The sequence below is a fragment of the Molossus molossus genome, unplaced genomic scaffold (genome assembly GCF_014108415.1).
Source record: "Molossus molossus isolate mMolMol1 unplaced genomic scaffold, mMolMol1.p scaffold_m16_p_15, whole genome shotgun sequence".
Taxonomy (NCBI): domain Eukaryota; kingdom Metazoa; phylum Chordata; class Mammalia; order Chiroptera; family Molossidae; genus Molossus; species Molossus molossus.
In genome coordinates, this window is record NW_023425350.1 from 62,683,872 (window position 1) to 62,699,520 (window position 15,649).

The following is a 15,649-nucleotide window of genomic DNA, read 5'->3' on the forward strand; positions in this document are numbered from 1 at the left end:
AGAAAAAATCAACCAATCAGAAAAACAAAAGGAAAAAACTATTAAAAAACAGGAAGACAGCTTAAGAGAACTATGGGACAACTGGAAACGTAATAATATTCGCATCATAGGAGTCCCCGAAGAAGAAGAAAATGAGCAAGGGATAGAGAATATATTCAAAAAAATAGTGAGAGAAAACTTCCCTAATTTGGTGAAGGAAGAAGGCATTCATGTTCAAGAAGCACAGAGAGTCCCAAGTAAGAAGAACCCAAACAGGCCCACACCAAGACACATAGTAATTAAAATGCCACAAATTAAAGACAAAGAGAGAATCCTAAAAGCAGCAAGAGAGAAGCAACAGGTTACCTACAAAGGGAACCCCATAAGGCTCTCAGCTGACTTCTCACAAGAAACACTACAGGCCAGAAGAGAATGGCATGAAGTAATCAAAGTCATGAAAAACAAGAATCTGAATCCAAGACTACTCTACCCAGCAAGGCTATCATTCAAAATAGAAGATCAAATAAAGAGCTTCCCAGACAAAAAAAGTCTAAGGGAATACATTAGCACCAAACCAGCACTGCAAGAAATGTTAAAAGGACTGCTGTAGTTAGCAGTAGAAATGGAAAGAAAAATGGAACCACACTAAACAAAAATGGCAATAAATAAGTACAGGCCTACCTTAAACGTAAATGGATTGAATGCTCCCATAAAGAGACACAGAGTAGCTGATTGGATAAGAAAGCATGACTCATCTATATGTTGTTTACAAGAGACCCACCTCTCAACAAAAGACTCACATAGGTTGAAAGTGAAGGGATGGAAAAAAATTTTCCAAGCAAATGGAAAGCAAAAAAAAGCTGGGGTAGCAATTCTCATATCTGATAAAATAGATTTCAAAATGAAGACAAAGACAGCCACTACATAATATTGAAAGGATCTATCCAACAGGAAGATATAACCTTGATAAACATATATGCACCCAATATGGGAGCACCAAAATATATTAAAAATCTTCTGGAGGAATTCCAAGGAGAAATCCACAACAATACAATCATAGCAGGGGACTTCAACACCCCGTTGACAGCACTGGATAGATCCTCTAGGCAAAAAATTAGCAAGGAAACAGAGACTCTAAATGAAGCACTAGACCAAATGGATTTAATAGATATCTACAGAGAATTACACCCCAAAACTACAGAATACACATTCTTCTCAAGTGCACATGGGACATTCTCAAAGATAGACCACATGATAGGACACAAACTAAATCTCTACAAGTTCAAGAAGATTGAAATCATATCAAGCATCTTCTCAGATCACAATGGCATGAAACTAGAAATCAATTGCAACAAGAACATGCAAAGACATTTCAACACATGGAGGCTAAATAGCATGTTATTAAACAATGAATGGGTCACCGAGGAGATCAAGGAAGAAATTAAAAACTTCCTGAATACCAATGAAAATGAACACAATAAAACAAAATCTATGGGATGCAGCGAAAGCAGTTCTGAGAGGGAAGTTCATAGCACTACAGGCCTACCTCACAAAACAAGAAAAATTTCTAATTGACTGTCTAACCTCACAACTTAAAGAATTAGAAAGCAAACAAAAAGAAAGCCCCAGAGCAAGTAGAAGGAAGGAAATAGTAAAGATCAGAGCAGAAATAAATGACATAGAAACCAAAAAAACAATTCAAAGGATCAATGAAACAAAGAGCTGGTTTTTCGAAAAGATAAACAAGATTGATGGACCCTTAGCTAGACTCACCAAGAAACAAAGAGAGAGAACCCAAATACACAAAATCAGAAATGAAAGAGGAGAAGTAACAACCAACACCACGGAAATACAAAAGATCGTTAACAACTACTATGAACAACTATATGGCAACAAATTCGACAATCTAAGCGAAATGGACAAATTTCTAGAAACACACAGTCTCCCAAAACTATTCCCGGAAGAGATAGAAAACTTGAACAGACCAATAACAACTAAGGAAATTGAAGAGGTAATCAAGACTCTCCCAGCAAACAAAAGCCCAGGCCCAGATGGTTTCACGGGGGAGTTTTACCGAACATTCAAAAAAGAACTAACACCCATTCTCCTCAAACTATTTCAAAAAATTCAAGAAGAAGGAAGACTTCCAAACACGTTCTATGAGGCCAGCATAATTCTAATTCCAAAACCAGAAAAAGACACTACGAAGAAAGAAAACTACAGGCCAATATCCCTGATGAACACAGACGCCAAAATCCTGAACAAAATATTAGCAAATCGGATCCACCAATACATCAAAGAAATTATTCACCATGACCAAGTGGGATTCATCCCAGGGATTCGCAAATCAATAAATGTGATACACCACATAAACAAAATGAAGAATAAAAACCACATGATCATATCAATAGATGCTGAAAAAGCATTCGACAAAATCCAGCATCCATTCTGATAAAAACGCTCAGCAATGTAGGAATACAGGGATCATATCTCGACATAATAAAGGCCATATATGAAAGACCTACAGCCAACATCATACTCAATGGACAGAAACTAAAAACATTTCCATTAAGAACAGGAACAAGACAGGGATGTCCACTTTCGCCACTCTTATTTAACATTGTACTGGAAGTCTTAGCCACAGCAATCAGACATGAAGAAAAAATAAAAGGGATCCAAATGGGAAAGGAGGAAGTGAAACTGTCATTATTTGCAGATGACATGATATTGTACATAGAAAACCCTAAAGACTCCATCAAAAATCTATTAGACTTAATAAATGAATTTGGCAAAGTAGCAGGATACAAAATTAACGTCAAGAAATCGACGGCATTCTTGTACATCAATGATGAACTCACAGAAAGAGAAACTGAAAAAACAATCCCGTTTACCATCGCGCCAAAAAAATTACGATACCTAGGAATAAACTTAACCAAAGAAGTAAAGGACCTATTTGCAGAAAACTACAGGTCATTGAAAAAAGAAATAGAGGAAGATATAAAAAAGTGGAAGCACATACCCTGTTCATGGATTGGAAGAATTAACATAATTAAAATGTCCATACTACCCAAAGCAATCTATAGATTCAATGCAATCCCCATCAAAATACCAACGACATATTTCATAGAACTAGAACAAATACTTCAAAAGTTCATATGGAACCAAAAAAGACCCCGAATAGCCACAGCAATCTTGAAAAAGAAGAACAAAGTAGGTGGGATCACAATACCAGATATCAGGTTGTACTACAAAGCGACTGTAACCAAAACAGCCTGGTACTGGCACAACAACAGGCATATAGACCAGTGGAACAGAACTGAAAACCCAGAAATGGACCCAAGGCAATACGCTCAATTAATATTTGACAAAGGTGGCAAGAGCATACAGTGGAGTAAAGACAGCCTCTTTAATAAATGGTGTTGGGAAAACTGGACAGCTACATGCAAAAAAATGAAACTAGACCATCAACTTACACCATACACAGAAATAAACTCAAAATGGATTAAAGACTTAAATGTGACCCGTGAATCCATAAAAATTCTAGAAGAAAATGTAGGCAACAAAATTTCGGACATCATACGGAGCAGAATTTTCACTGATACATCACCTAAGGCAACAGAAATAAAGGAGAAAATGAACACATGGGACTACATCAAACTCAAAAGCTTCTGCACAGCAAAAGAAACAAGCATCAAAATGGAAAGGCAACCCACTGTATGGGAGAACATCATTGCCAATGATGTATCAGATAAGGGGTTAATTTTCAATATATATAGAGTACTCATACAACTCCACAAAAGGAAGACAAAGAACCCAATTAAAAAATGGGCAGAGGAGCTGAATAGACACCTCTCCAAACAGGACATACAAATGACCAAGAGACATATGAAGAAATGCTCAACATCACTAATCATCAGAGAAATGCAAATTAAAACAACAATGAGGTATCATCTCACACCTGTCAGAATGGCCGCCATCAACAAATCGTCAAACAATAAGTGTTGGCGAGGGTGTGGAGAAAAGGGGACTCTAATACACTGCTGGTGGGAATGCAGACTGGTGCAGCCATTATGGAAAACAATATGGTGCTACCTCAAAAAATTAAAAATTGAACTTCCATTTGACCCAGTGATCCCACTGCTGGGAATATACCCTAAGAAGCCTGAAACACCAATCAGGAAGAATATATGTACCCCCATGTTCATAGCAGCACTATTTACAATAGCTAAGATCTGGAAACAGCACAAGTGTCCACCAGTAGACGAATGGATAAAAAAGCTGTGGTACATATACACAATGGAGTACTATGCAGCGGTAAGAAAGAAAGATCTCTTATCCTTTGAGACGACATGGAGGGACCTGGAAAGTATTATCCTAAGTGAAAGAAGCCAAGCAGAAAAAGACAAATACCACATGATCTCACTTATATACGGAATATAATGAACATAATAGTCTGAGGAATACAGTAGACCCAGACACATGGAAGTAGGGCACAGACTGACATCCCTCAGAAGAGGGGATGGTGGGGGGGAGAGATAAACCACAGAACTTATATGCATGTGTGCATGACCAATGGACATGGACAACTAAGCCGGGGACAGGGTGGGGGGGGGGGGTGCCAATGGGGTAAAAAGGTAAAATATCTGTAACAAAAAAATAAATAAAAATTCATAAAAAAAAAAAAAGGAAACATCGATTGGCTGCCTCCTGCATGCCCTCCACTGGGGATTGGGCCCACAACCTGGGCATGTGCCCTGACCAGGAATCGAACCAGTGACCTCTTGGTGCATGAGTTGATGCTCAACCATGGAGCCACGCCAGCCGGACTATACATAATTTTTTTTTCTGTATTTTTCTGTAAATGGCATGAGGACTGGCACGTTCTCTATTCTAGCTAGCATAGTGCCCTCCTCAAAGTAGGTCCTCAGTGAATGCTTTCTGAATAAATATCTAATATAACAATTATAACAGTCTCATGAATAAATCTCATCCTAGTTAATGGGTGAGAATACTGTGTGGCAGAGAGTAAATAATATCTCCAATTCTATCCAGTCCTTACAGATAGTATGAGTTCACTTTTAATGAGACTGTCTAGATAAATTCAATGCTTCCTAATATGTTAAGATCTGTGGATGCCATAGCATATGCATCTCTATCTACAAGGAGATCTGAACTTTGTCAAGTTACTTACTCAAGGGAAAATGAGGAGACTCAGAGATGAGAGCAAAATATTGCAATGACCTTAAGTAATGTTTAATACAATGGACTCTATACTGGGGGGAAAGCTTCTGACTGCAATAACTTCAAACAAAAACAGGAAAATCGATGAACCTAGTTCGTTGTTCAGTGTGCCTAATGTTTTCTGGTGGCATTATTTCTTCTTTGTCTCTACAGAATTGAACTATTACAAATATGGGAAGAATTATATTTTAGTGAAAGCAAGGTACAAGCTATTCATTGGTAATAAAATGAATACAAAAGTCAGTATAATTGGGAGAAAATCATGATTTATGTCATGGTATCTGATAACTATGCTCAAATGTTAGCCTTTGTTTGTGTCAAATGAGGGAATAATGTATTATTTTTAAATTTGGAGGAATTATGGCTCTTTCCACAAAAATATTATACACAAACTATGCTCAATAAACTCAATCCTCCCCATAGAAGATGATTATAATTTCCAAGTCACTTTCTTTTATTCAAATCTGTCCAGTTCTAAGTCTAAAATACAGAGTTTGCCCCTTTCTTTTGTAATCATGGACCAGAATAGAATATCTTATTTGGGTAGCCTTCAGGTTTTTACCTTGGATTAAGTGGAAACATGACAACCTTCATCCTACTCCCCTTTTGCAAGCAGTTGTTTTTCCATTTGAGAGGAGGTAGGGGGGAAAAGATGTCTAGTCCACTGCCTCCCGAGTCCTCTATCTGCCAATTTGATATTGGTGTTCTTGCCAACACCAATGGACCACGAATGCCCTCAATGGGACTGGTTTCTTTCTTTCTTTTTTTTTCTTTAGGAGTCCTCATCTTTTCTTAAAAATACTTTTTTTTAATTGATTTTAGAGAGAGGAAAGGACAGAGAGAGAAATAGAAATATCAGTGAGAGAGAACATCGATTGGCTGCCTCCTGCATGCACCCCACTGGGGATTGGGCCCACAACCTGGGCATGTGCCCTGACCAGGAAGCCAACCAGCAACCTCTTGGTGCATGGGTCAATGCTCAACCACTGAGCCACACAGGCCGGGTGAGACTGGTTTCTTAATGCACCCTCTTTTGAGGGGTACAAGCACAAGATATTTGGCTTTTCTTTGGGAGTTCTCCTAAGTGCACAGTTCCCTAAAGTAGACCTCTTCATGGAATAGTAGTAAACAATTTAGAACAGTTGTTTTCCATAAAATTCAACTGACCCACTAGAAAGTATCCAGCATAGCTCTGCCTGACAAGAAGGCAGGCTGCTTGACTAGCATCACGTGGCCATTCCGTTGTCTTTACCCAGCATCCGTAGGAGCAAGGCTGATTAATATAGCTGCTGCCTCATTGAGAATGTCCAACAGGAGAATGAAGTAACCCTCTTTGCATGGCAGCTACTCCCAGGTTCTATAGCAATTTCCTTTGGACACACCTCACTTGGCATTTTAGAACAAACTGCTGTCTCCCCCCTGAGAGAACACCTTTAGTTAACATGTTTTACCTTCATAAACATAATCAGCAACATCACATATTTAATGAGTCCTACCACAAAAAAGCCACTTTAGTACATACATCTGTGTAAGAAAAAATACAATATGTCAGCATATAATTAGTGTAAACCAAAATTAGCTTTAGACTGTATAAAGAATAAAAAGCATTTCCTTGAGCAACCTAAATTGTGTTCTGCTGAGACAAAAGGGAGCCCACCTTTTATAGCTAAATTTCCAACCCAGGTTCCCAGTTAGGTTCTGTTTTATGTAAATAGGGTATCCTAACTGTGCAGTTCTGAATGATTGGCAGAGATGCAAATGAAGATACAATTTCTGCTGTTCTGATTGGATGGGGCAGGACTCAATTCGTGGAAGAAAGACAAAACCAGGGTTTCCCTGCAGAGGTTGACTCGGATGGCATTAATAAACTGAGCATAACTGGGGAAGCAAAACTTCAGTCTGAGGTTCTTGCCAGCACACAGAGTACCCAAGGAGCCCCTGTATGCAAATGGCTTCTAGACTTTAATTCATAAAATGTGGGCCCTCAGTTGAGTACGAGGAGTTTATCTCAGCAGATAAATTCCTTCATGGGGTCCACATCAAATAACATTTTTTGGGGGGTCCACATTAGTAATTGAAATTATTCATAAATTTACGAAGTTAGAAATTTAGAGCAAAAGAAACTGTTTTTATTTTCTTTTAAACACAGGAATTTTAGAGTTAACATCTTAGCTCTGCTTTGAAGATGTACACGCCCCCTCCCCCCCAAAATAGTGAATTCAGTGTTAAAAGTAATTTTAACTTCTGCAACTGAAATTCTTTTAAATGAAAGGTTTATTAGGCTATTGCTAGCAAAAAAAAAAAAAATGAAAAAGAAGAAGAAGATAAAGGAGGAGGAGGAGAGATCTTTCCATATGTCTATTGGCCATTTGTATGTTTTCTTTGAAGAAGTATCTATTCAAGTCATTTTGAAGTTAGATTGTTTGTATTTTTGGCATTCCTCCTCTTCGATGTTCTCTCTCACTGATATTTCTATTTCTATTTCTCTCTCTGTCCTTTCCTCTCTCTAAAATCCATAAAGGAAATGTATTTTTAAGAAAAGATGAGGACTCCTAAAGAAGAAGCAGCAGCCCATGTGCAAATAAGAAGTGGAGGCACATGGAGTTCGATGGCACCTGGCTATTCTTTCTTTTGGATGATCATGGAAATAGCCACCTGGAAATTAATCCCAAACTCCAACATTACACAGGAATGCAAGCAGTGTTTCATCAGGGCTGGTCCACAGCTATGAACAAGCTAACTGTCTCTTTCTCTCACTATCCTACCAAAATAATTTAAATTTAGAATGTCTCAGAATTTTTCTTGTTATCACTAAAAGCAAGGATTGGCAAACTTTCTCTGTAAATGATGTGGGAGTTCAGAAATTAGACACTCCATGATGTGCTTCAGTAGTATGCAGATTACTTTGAGCTAAAGTAATTTTAGCTTCATGCTCCACAGAAACTTCAGCCCCTCCCATTAACACTATCTATAGCAGTGGTTCTCAACCTTCCCAATGCCACAACCCTTTAATACAGTTCCTCATGTTGTGATGACCCCCAACCATAAAATTATTTTTGTTGTTACTTCATAACTGTAATTTTGCTACTGTTATGAATCACCATCAGAAATATGTGTTTTCCAATTGTCTTAGGCGACCCCTGTGAAAGGGTCATTCGACTCCCAAAGTGGTCACGATCCACAGGTTGAGAACTTCTGATCTATAGGGCAGGGCAAACTTCTATTGGCTAAATGTCTGTTCTGACCCTGCAATGCCCTTTGGAAGCCCCCTAGATGCATTACCTTATCTAGGGATGTCTTATATACCTCAATCCCCCTTTCTATCTCTGAACCTCTCCTGCATGTGGGGTCTCTGACTCTCCTGTAGGTGGGGGTTCCCATACATACATATGTTTTAAGTTTGGTTATTTTATCTTGCTAATCTGTCTCATGTCTATTTGATTGTTAGAACAGCCAGAAGAATATTGAGGGTAGAGGAAAAATTGTTCCTCCTCCACAATGTCCAGATAGCAAATTCTTTAGATTGCGTGAGCTCCATGTGGTCTCTGTTGCATAGTTTTCCTTGTGTGTGTTGTTTACAATCTTTTGAAACTAACAAAAATAAAAATAAATCATAGAAGATCCTATAAAAATAGGACACAAACTGGCTATAACTTGTGAGTTTGCATAGTTTGCAATTAGTGTACTAGAGAAAAGATGAAGCTATCAGTTGTCGAACATGTTTAAAATAAGAGAAAAATGCTTTGTTTATTCTTTATTAAAAAATAGATTTTACATTAAATTACAACAGCATTACAAAAACTGTCATGCTGTTCATACCTTCCTTGGCAAAAAAAAAAAAAAAAAAAGTTTTGGCTTCTTTTAACCATATAGGATAGCATTTTGATTTGATTCACTGAAGTCTATGAAGTATAAATTTACTATCTGAACTTGCCCTGTGAATTAAGGAAATAGATAATCCCAGCAATAAAACCATATCTACCGTCTTCATTTGTAGGCCTGGGACTGACCTAAAACAAAATTCTGAGAATTAAAAAAATAAAGGGGAGGTGCAGTGTTGAATAAGGCCCAAGTCAGAAGTTACTTATTCACTTATTATGAAATAACTTTTTGACAGGTAGAGGTGATATCTCATTGTGGTTTTAATTTACACTTATTTGATGAGGATCTTTTTATATGTCTATTGGTCATTTGTATGTCCTTTTTGAGGAAGTATCTATTCAAGTCATTTTTAAGTTAGATTGTTTGTATTTTTGACATTGAGTTGCATAAGATCTTTATAAATTTTGGATATCAACACCTTATCAGATGCATCATTGGTGAATATGTTCTCCCATTCAATGGGTTGTTTCTTCATTTTGTTGGTTTTCTTTGCTGTACAAAATCATTTTAGTTTGATGTAGTCCCATTTGGTTTTTTTCTTTCTTTTGTTTCCCTTACCTGAGGAGACATATCAGAAAAAATACAACTATGAGAATGTTCACGATTTTACTGCTTACCTTTTCTTCTAGGATATTTATGGTTTTGAATCTTACATCTAAGTATTTAATCCATGTTTAGTTTATTCTTGTGTATGGTGTAAGAAGGAAGATTAATTTTATTTTTTTTGCACATATCTGTCCAAATTTTCCAACACCATTTATTGAATAGACTATTGTTACCCCATTGTACATTCTTGCTTTCTTTGTCAAATATTCACTACCCACAGAAATGTGGGTTACTTTCTGGACTCTCTATTCTATTCCAATGCTCTATATATCTGCTTTTATGCCAGTGCCATGCTGTTTTGATTCCTATGGATTTGTAGTATATTTTGATATCAGGTAACATGATTCATCCACACTGTTCTTCTTTCTCAAGATTGCTGTGCTATTTGGTATTCTTTGTGGTTCCATATTAACTTTTGGAATATTTGTTCTGTCTGTAAATATGCCATTTTTACTTTTATAGGAATTGTGTTGAATCTATAGATTGCTTTGGTTAGTATGGACATTTTAATGATGTTAATTCTTCTTGTCCATGAACATGGTATATGCTTCCACTTATTTGTATCTTCTACTATTTTCTTGAGTGTCTTATAATTTCCTGAGTACAGATCTTCTTCATTCTTGGTAAATTTATTCAAAGGTGTTGTTGGGTTTTTTTTAATGCAGTTATAAATAGGATTGTTTTCTTAGTTTCTCTTTTATCAGTTTCTCTGATATTTAATTATCACCTCACACTTGTCATAATGGCAGTAGGTATGGGACCTTTCGTGTTTCAGAATTAAACACCTACAAAGTTCATGTAGCACACAGAGCCTTTATGGGCACCTACAGTGCAGACTAAGTCATTTGTAGGTGGTGTAAAACAGGAGTGTCTACATACATTCTCTCAAAGAGTTTTGTGCCTCTTTAAATGAAGATATTTCCATTTTTCCTGGTAAACTTAATACAATTTTCTTGGTGTAAACAAGATTTTGGAAGTACACAGTGGAAAAACAAACAGTAAAGATATAACATCAGGGACACAAAAGCTGAAGCAGACCCCCCAACCCCTCTCTGCCTGAGGCTTCAGAGAAGCCATTTCACCATCCTGTTCCACTGGTGTGGCAGCAAGCCAGGTACTGACCCTAGACCCAATGTTACCGAATCAGCAGCTTTCAGGGATTCAACCACATGGCTTTTGGAATGCCCTAGATGACAGACAGCTTTCCCCCCAGACTCTGTTCTAGAACCTAGTAATCTAGTCACTTTGACATAGACTCATTTTCACTGGCTAGTAATATTACTTCTCAGGTTTCTGGATTCCCAAAATATTCTTCAAATACAAAAGCCTCACCAGTGGACCATTAGAAAAATTTTGCGTTCCCAAATGAAGGCAGGACCAGCTCCACACTTCCCACACTTTACACTATTACAAGTAAGTAAGGGCATCTCTGTCAACACTATAGAAGAAAAAAAAATGCTGTCATGGTAACCCCAGCCTAGTCAGTCACTCCTACCTTCCAGGTACAATCAACAATGTCCTAGATTGCATTTCATGGACTTTCCTGAAAAATCCTGTGATATTGTCTAAGATTAGGCAGAACCTGAAGGAAAGCATACTTGACACACAGAGGACCTTCAAGTTTATTATTCATCACAAACAAATAGCTTAAAACAAACTGAAGGGGGGGAAAAATGTCTGCAGTTGAATATTGGAAGAAAACCAATCAAATTCTTGTAAACACATGTGGCCAGTTAGCTAGTGTTCTGAATGAAGCTACTAGTCGTGCGAGAACATTTAACAGTAAGAATAACTTACTAGAAACAGAAATGAGTGTTTTCAGGGAGCACCCCAGTGTAGCCAGAAATGGCTCCAAACTTCTGCAGGAACGAATAGAGTACATGAGAATTCTGCTAAATTTAGAAGAATTCAGCAGGATTTAGGAGAAGCATCTGAGAATGCTTGCAAGCTTTCAGGTGACAAAGAAGCTAGACTAACACAGGCAAACAAAATGTTCCAATATATTTTAGGAGAGAATGAGTTCCTTGGAAAAGAACTGGAAAGAGAGAAGGATGCATTAAAAGTAGGTTTATGGTGAGAGTACCCAAAACAGTTTATTCTTGGATCATTATTTATTAATTATTGTATTATTTTTTATACAACCGTAAACCTACTTTTACCCACACCTGAACAATCGAGAAAAAAAAAAAAAAATTGCTTGATGCACACACTTAGATTTCTGACTTAAAAAGAACAATTTTAATACTTAAAGCTCAGGTCAAGTAAGTAGAGCATGAAAATATGTTCAGTCTGTGTCATAATTCTAGGATTCCCATGAGACCCTCAGATACCAACACATCAGCCACCTGTGATGTCAGCAGGTGGAAGTGTCTGATACCAGGAGCAGAGTATTCTATCTTCACCAGCCAGACCTTGGATGAACGAGGCAGGAGAGTGAATAACCAGCTGGAGGAAACCTGTGTTCTTGGTCCCATCCTACTCTGGAAAAGGATTCTTCACCTAAAAGTTCAACAATCTATGATAATAACAATACTAATAATAATATCCCTCCCACACACACACACATAAAAAGAAAGACTGCAGACACACCTATTATAAGAGGTTTGAAAGAACTTGATGAATAAAAATTATTTAAAAATTGGGGCTCACAGACACAGAAAGATACTTCAAATAAATTAGTGAATCCTCGGCAAACGGAAACGTCTGTCAGTACAAGTTGGTCCCCAGAGAAATATGCCCAACAAAGATAAAAGAGATTTAATTCTGCTTATAGATTGTCATCTTTACTCCTTCAAATTGCAAATCAAGTACTCTAATAAAGAGACAGATTATGTTAACACCGGTGACTGTGGCTTTTAGTCCAAAGTGGTCCCCTAAGGAAATTTTTCCCCAGGATTTAGTCATCTACTTAGCAAAAATAAAAGCACTCTCATTTGATTTGATATACTTTTGGGTGATTTGGATATTGTTCCTGTGTCTACATTAGTGTACCAATCTGAGAAAACAACATCAGTTTCTTTCTCCAGATGACTCAGAAGAAGAAAAATATTCCCCAAAGGCCACCAGCATCCATGTTAAGCATGACTATTGCCGGTAACTATTGCCAAATGCAGTGAAGAATGTCTCCATAGATTCAGCCTGGGAGAAAAATGCCAGCCTGCTTTGGTAACTTGGCATGGTCATGATTTGAATCCACTGCACAAAAGAGGACTCTGGCTGAAACAAAATGGTTTTTTGATGAATTCACAAAAGAAAAAGACCAGATTGAGGCAGCACTCAGTCGAATGCTTTCTCCTGGAGGACAAATCACTTTGCAGACCAGATTAAATCAGATGAAATATCTCCACTTGAATGGACGTCAGAGGCTTGACGCTGGAGACCTTGGAAGGCCATCTGGGAAAGATTAATCGAGACCGGGGTTCGGTTTGCAAAGCATTAAAGGAGTTCCATGTATGGTGCACCCTGGACAATTTTGAGATGTGTCGCCATTAAATTTTGAGACGTTTCTGTTTGCACTAATGTATGATGATGCACTCGAAAAAGGCAAACAATTTTGTACTATTTACAGGCCTTCAAAGTGTAGTTTTACAATCATGCCCTTCTTTTTTAAAATTTTTTTTTCTTTATTGATTTTAGAGAGAGAGGATGGAAAGGAAGAGAGAGATAGAAATATCAATGAGAGAGAACATCTATTGGTTGCATCCTGCATGCCCCCTCACTGGGGATAGACCCACAGCCTGGGCTTGTGCCCTGACAGGAAATCAAACTGGTGATCTTGGTGCATGGGATAACACTCAACCACTGAGCCATACTGACAGGGCGATCATGCCCTTCCTTATACTTGCGCTTTTATACTTCAAATGGCCACATATTTGTAACACATTTTTGTTATGCTCAGGAAACTCCTTTTTAAATAGTCTGTGTCTCCAATTTATAACAAGAATAGCACTTTTTTTTTTGTAATGCATGCTTAAGAATAGCTTCCATAATAATAAACGAATACATGATGCTGAATGCAAAAAATAATTACAGCATACCCTGGAGGTGAGTTGTTGTAAGGTTTTAAAAAAAATGATAATGTAATTCCTGTTTGAAACACATGTTTTAGAGAGAATTAGTAATGAGAGTGATTAGTAATAATGGAAATATTGAAAATAATGGAACACTGAAAGACTTTGAAAACTACATGAATAACTCATTTTGTTTCCATTAAACTTTATTATTTGTAAGGAAAGAAACACGAGAGATGTAATTTTCTAATTGTTTCATATACAGTACTTTAACAAGAAAGTTAAACCCTTGGAGACCTGCAGTTTCTCTGCCCATTGTTCTGGGTCCCACACTTGACCATACATTGTCAGATAAAGCTATGGTGAAATCCAGGGAGACTACACAAACAATCCTGGTTTCCTCGGTGTACCTAGCTTCAGCTGTTAGTCAGCATCATTTTGCAGACATTTTTAACCCCTCTACAGGATCTGAGCAAACTACTCACTTGTTAATGGAAGGGAATGTGTGTAGACAGAGCTCAGTGCCTCTGGTATAGTCTGCTGGAGTGCTCCAGTTCACTGCCTGGGCTGTTCCTCCGAGCTCTGGAAGTAGTACCTGGGCAGGAGGACATACTCTGAGCAAAAGCTCTAGCAGGTGCAGGTCCTGACAGTGGTCAAGTCCAGGTTGCATAACTGCCCACAGAACCCAGTGCCCACATAGTCAAACTCCTTATGTGTTGATAAACAGACTCATTCCATACTTTCACAATGGACTCCTCTTGAAAATGCTCAGATTTAAATGTTTGGTTTACATTTGAGTTTTTTCTCCTCCTTATGTGGCTTACTAGCATGTAGTTATAGTGCACCAAGCCAACCAACCCTCCATTCATCACGATATGTGGATGCCTTCAGAGATCTCAAGTTATCTTTGAGCGAGCACCCTTCACCAAAGCTTCACCTGGCCAAGCTCCAGGCCTGGCACCTGCAGTCAAACCCCCCTCTCAGCTTGGGGGATTCTCAGCAAGGGGGATTCTCAGCAAGGGGGCAGGGGGTGTCCCACAGCGGCCTCTCTTGCTCCCAGCCAAGAATTGAATTTTTGCTCCCAGCTCCTGCTAACAGGTGAAGAACTCCACTACTCAAAATTACTCAACAGAACAAGGTACCTTTACTGTTGGTATTTGTTTCCAGTTTTTTTTTTTTTCTTTTTTCTTTTGTAATCTCTGTGTTACAGTAAAGAAAAAGTTCACTTTAAGCAAGCTCCAGTACAGCTGTATCAAGACCCAGTCAAGGGATTGATTGTACTGGTCATGTTAATGTGTTCCTATACATGACATTAGAAACTAACTTGAAAAAGTTTTTAAATGTTCTTAATGACAGATATGTTCATTTTAATCATTTTTTCTATTGCAAATTCTCTCAGAATAGTAGTTTTATGATTCCCCTACAATTTTAGTAAATGAGGCAAGATTTAAACATTTGATTGATTGATTTTTTTTATTGAGATATAATTGACATAATTAAAGTGTATTTTCAAACATCATTAAAAAATATTTTTAAAGGTGTCTTCTACATCTACACTTGATTGAACCAAGTGTTGTTAATAAAATAACAATTTCCTTCCCCTTTTCAATTACCTCTTTGGTGTAGCTTAGCTTGTTACAGCTGATTGGCAACTTGGTCATGGTCAATTAATTGCTATAAGCTAGTGGATTTCATACTTGATTGCTTATTGGAATCATCAGGGGAAACTTTTACTCCTCCTGATGCCCAGGAAAAACCTCAGACCAATGAAATGAGAATCATTGGGTGTAGGTTCCAGCTATTAGTAATTTTTAAGGCTTCTCAAGTACTCAATGTACAGAAAAATTTGAGAATCACTTTGCTATTGTTTTCTAAATCTCAAATTTCATCCAGGGATGAATATGTCTTTAGAAAAATAGGTGTGTGTGTGT

The 15,649-nt window shown here is 37.6% G+C and overlaps 1 pseudogene; it reads left to right on the forward strand.

The window, feature by feature from the left end:
- Window positions 1-10,450: 10,450 nt before the first annotated feature.
- LOC118630565 lies at window positions 10,451-13,200 on the forward strand (annotated as a pseudogene).
- Window positions 13,201-15,649: the final 2,449 nt, after the last annotated feature.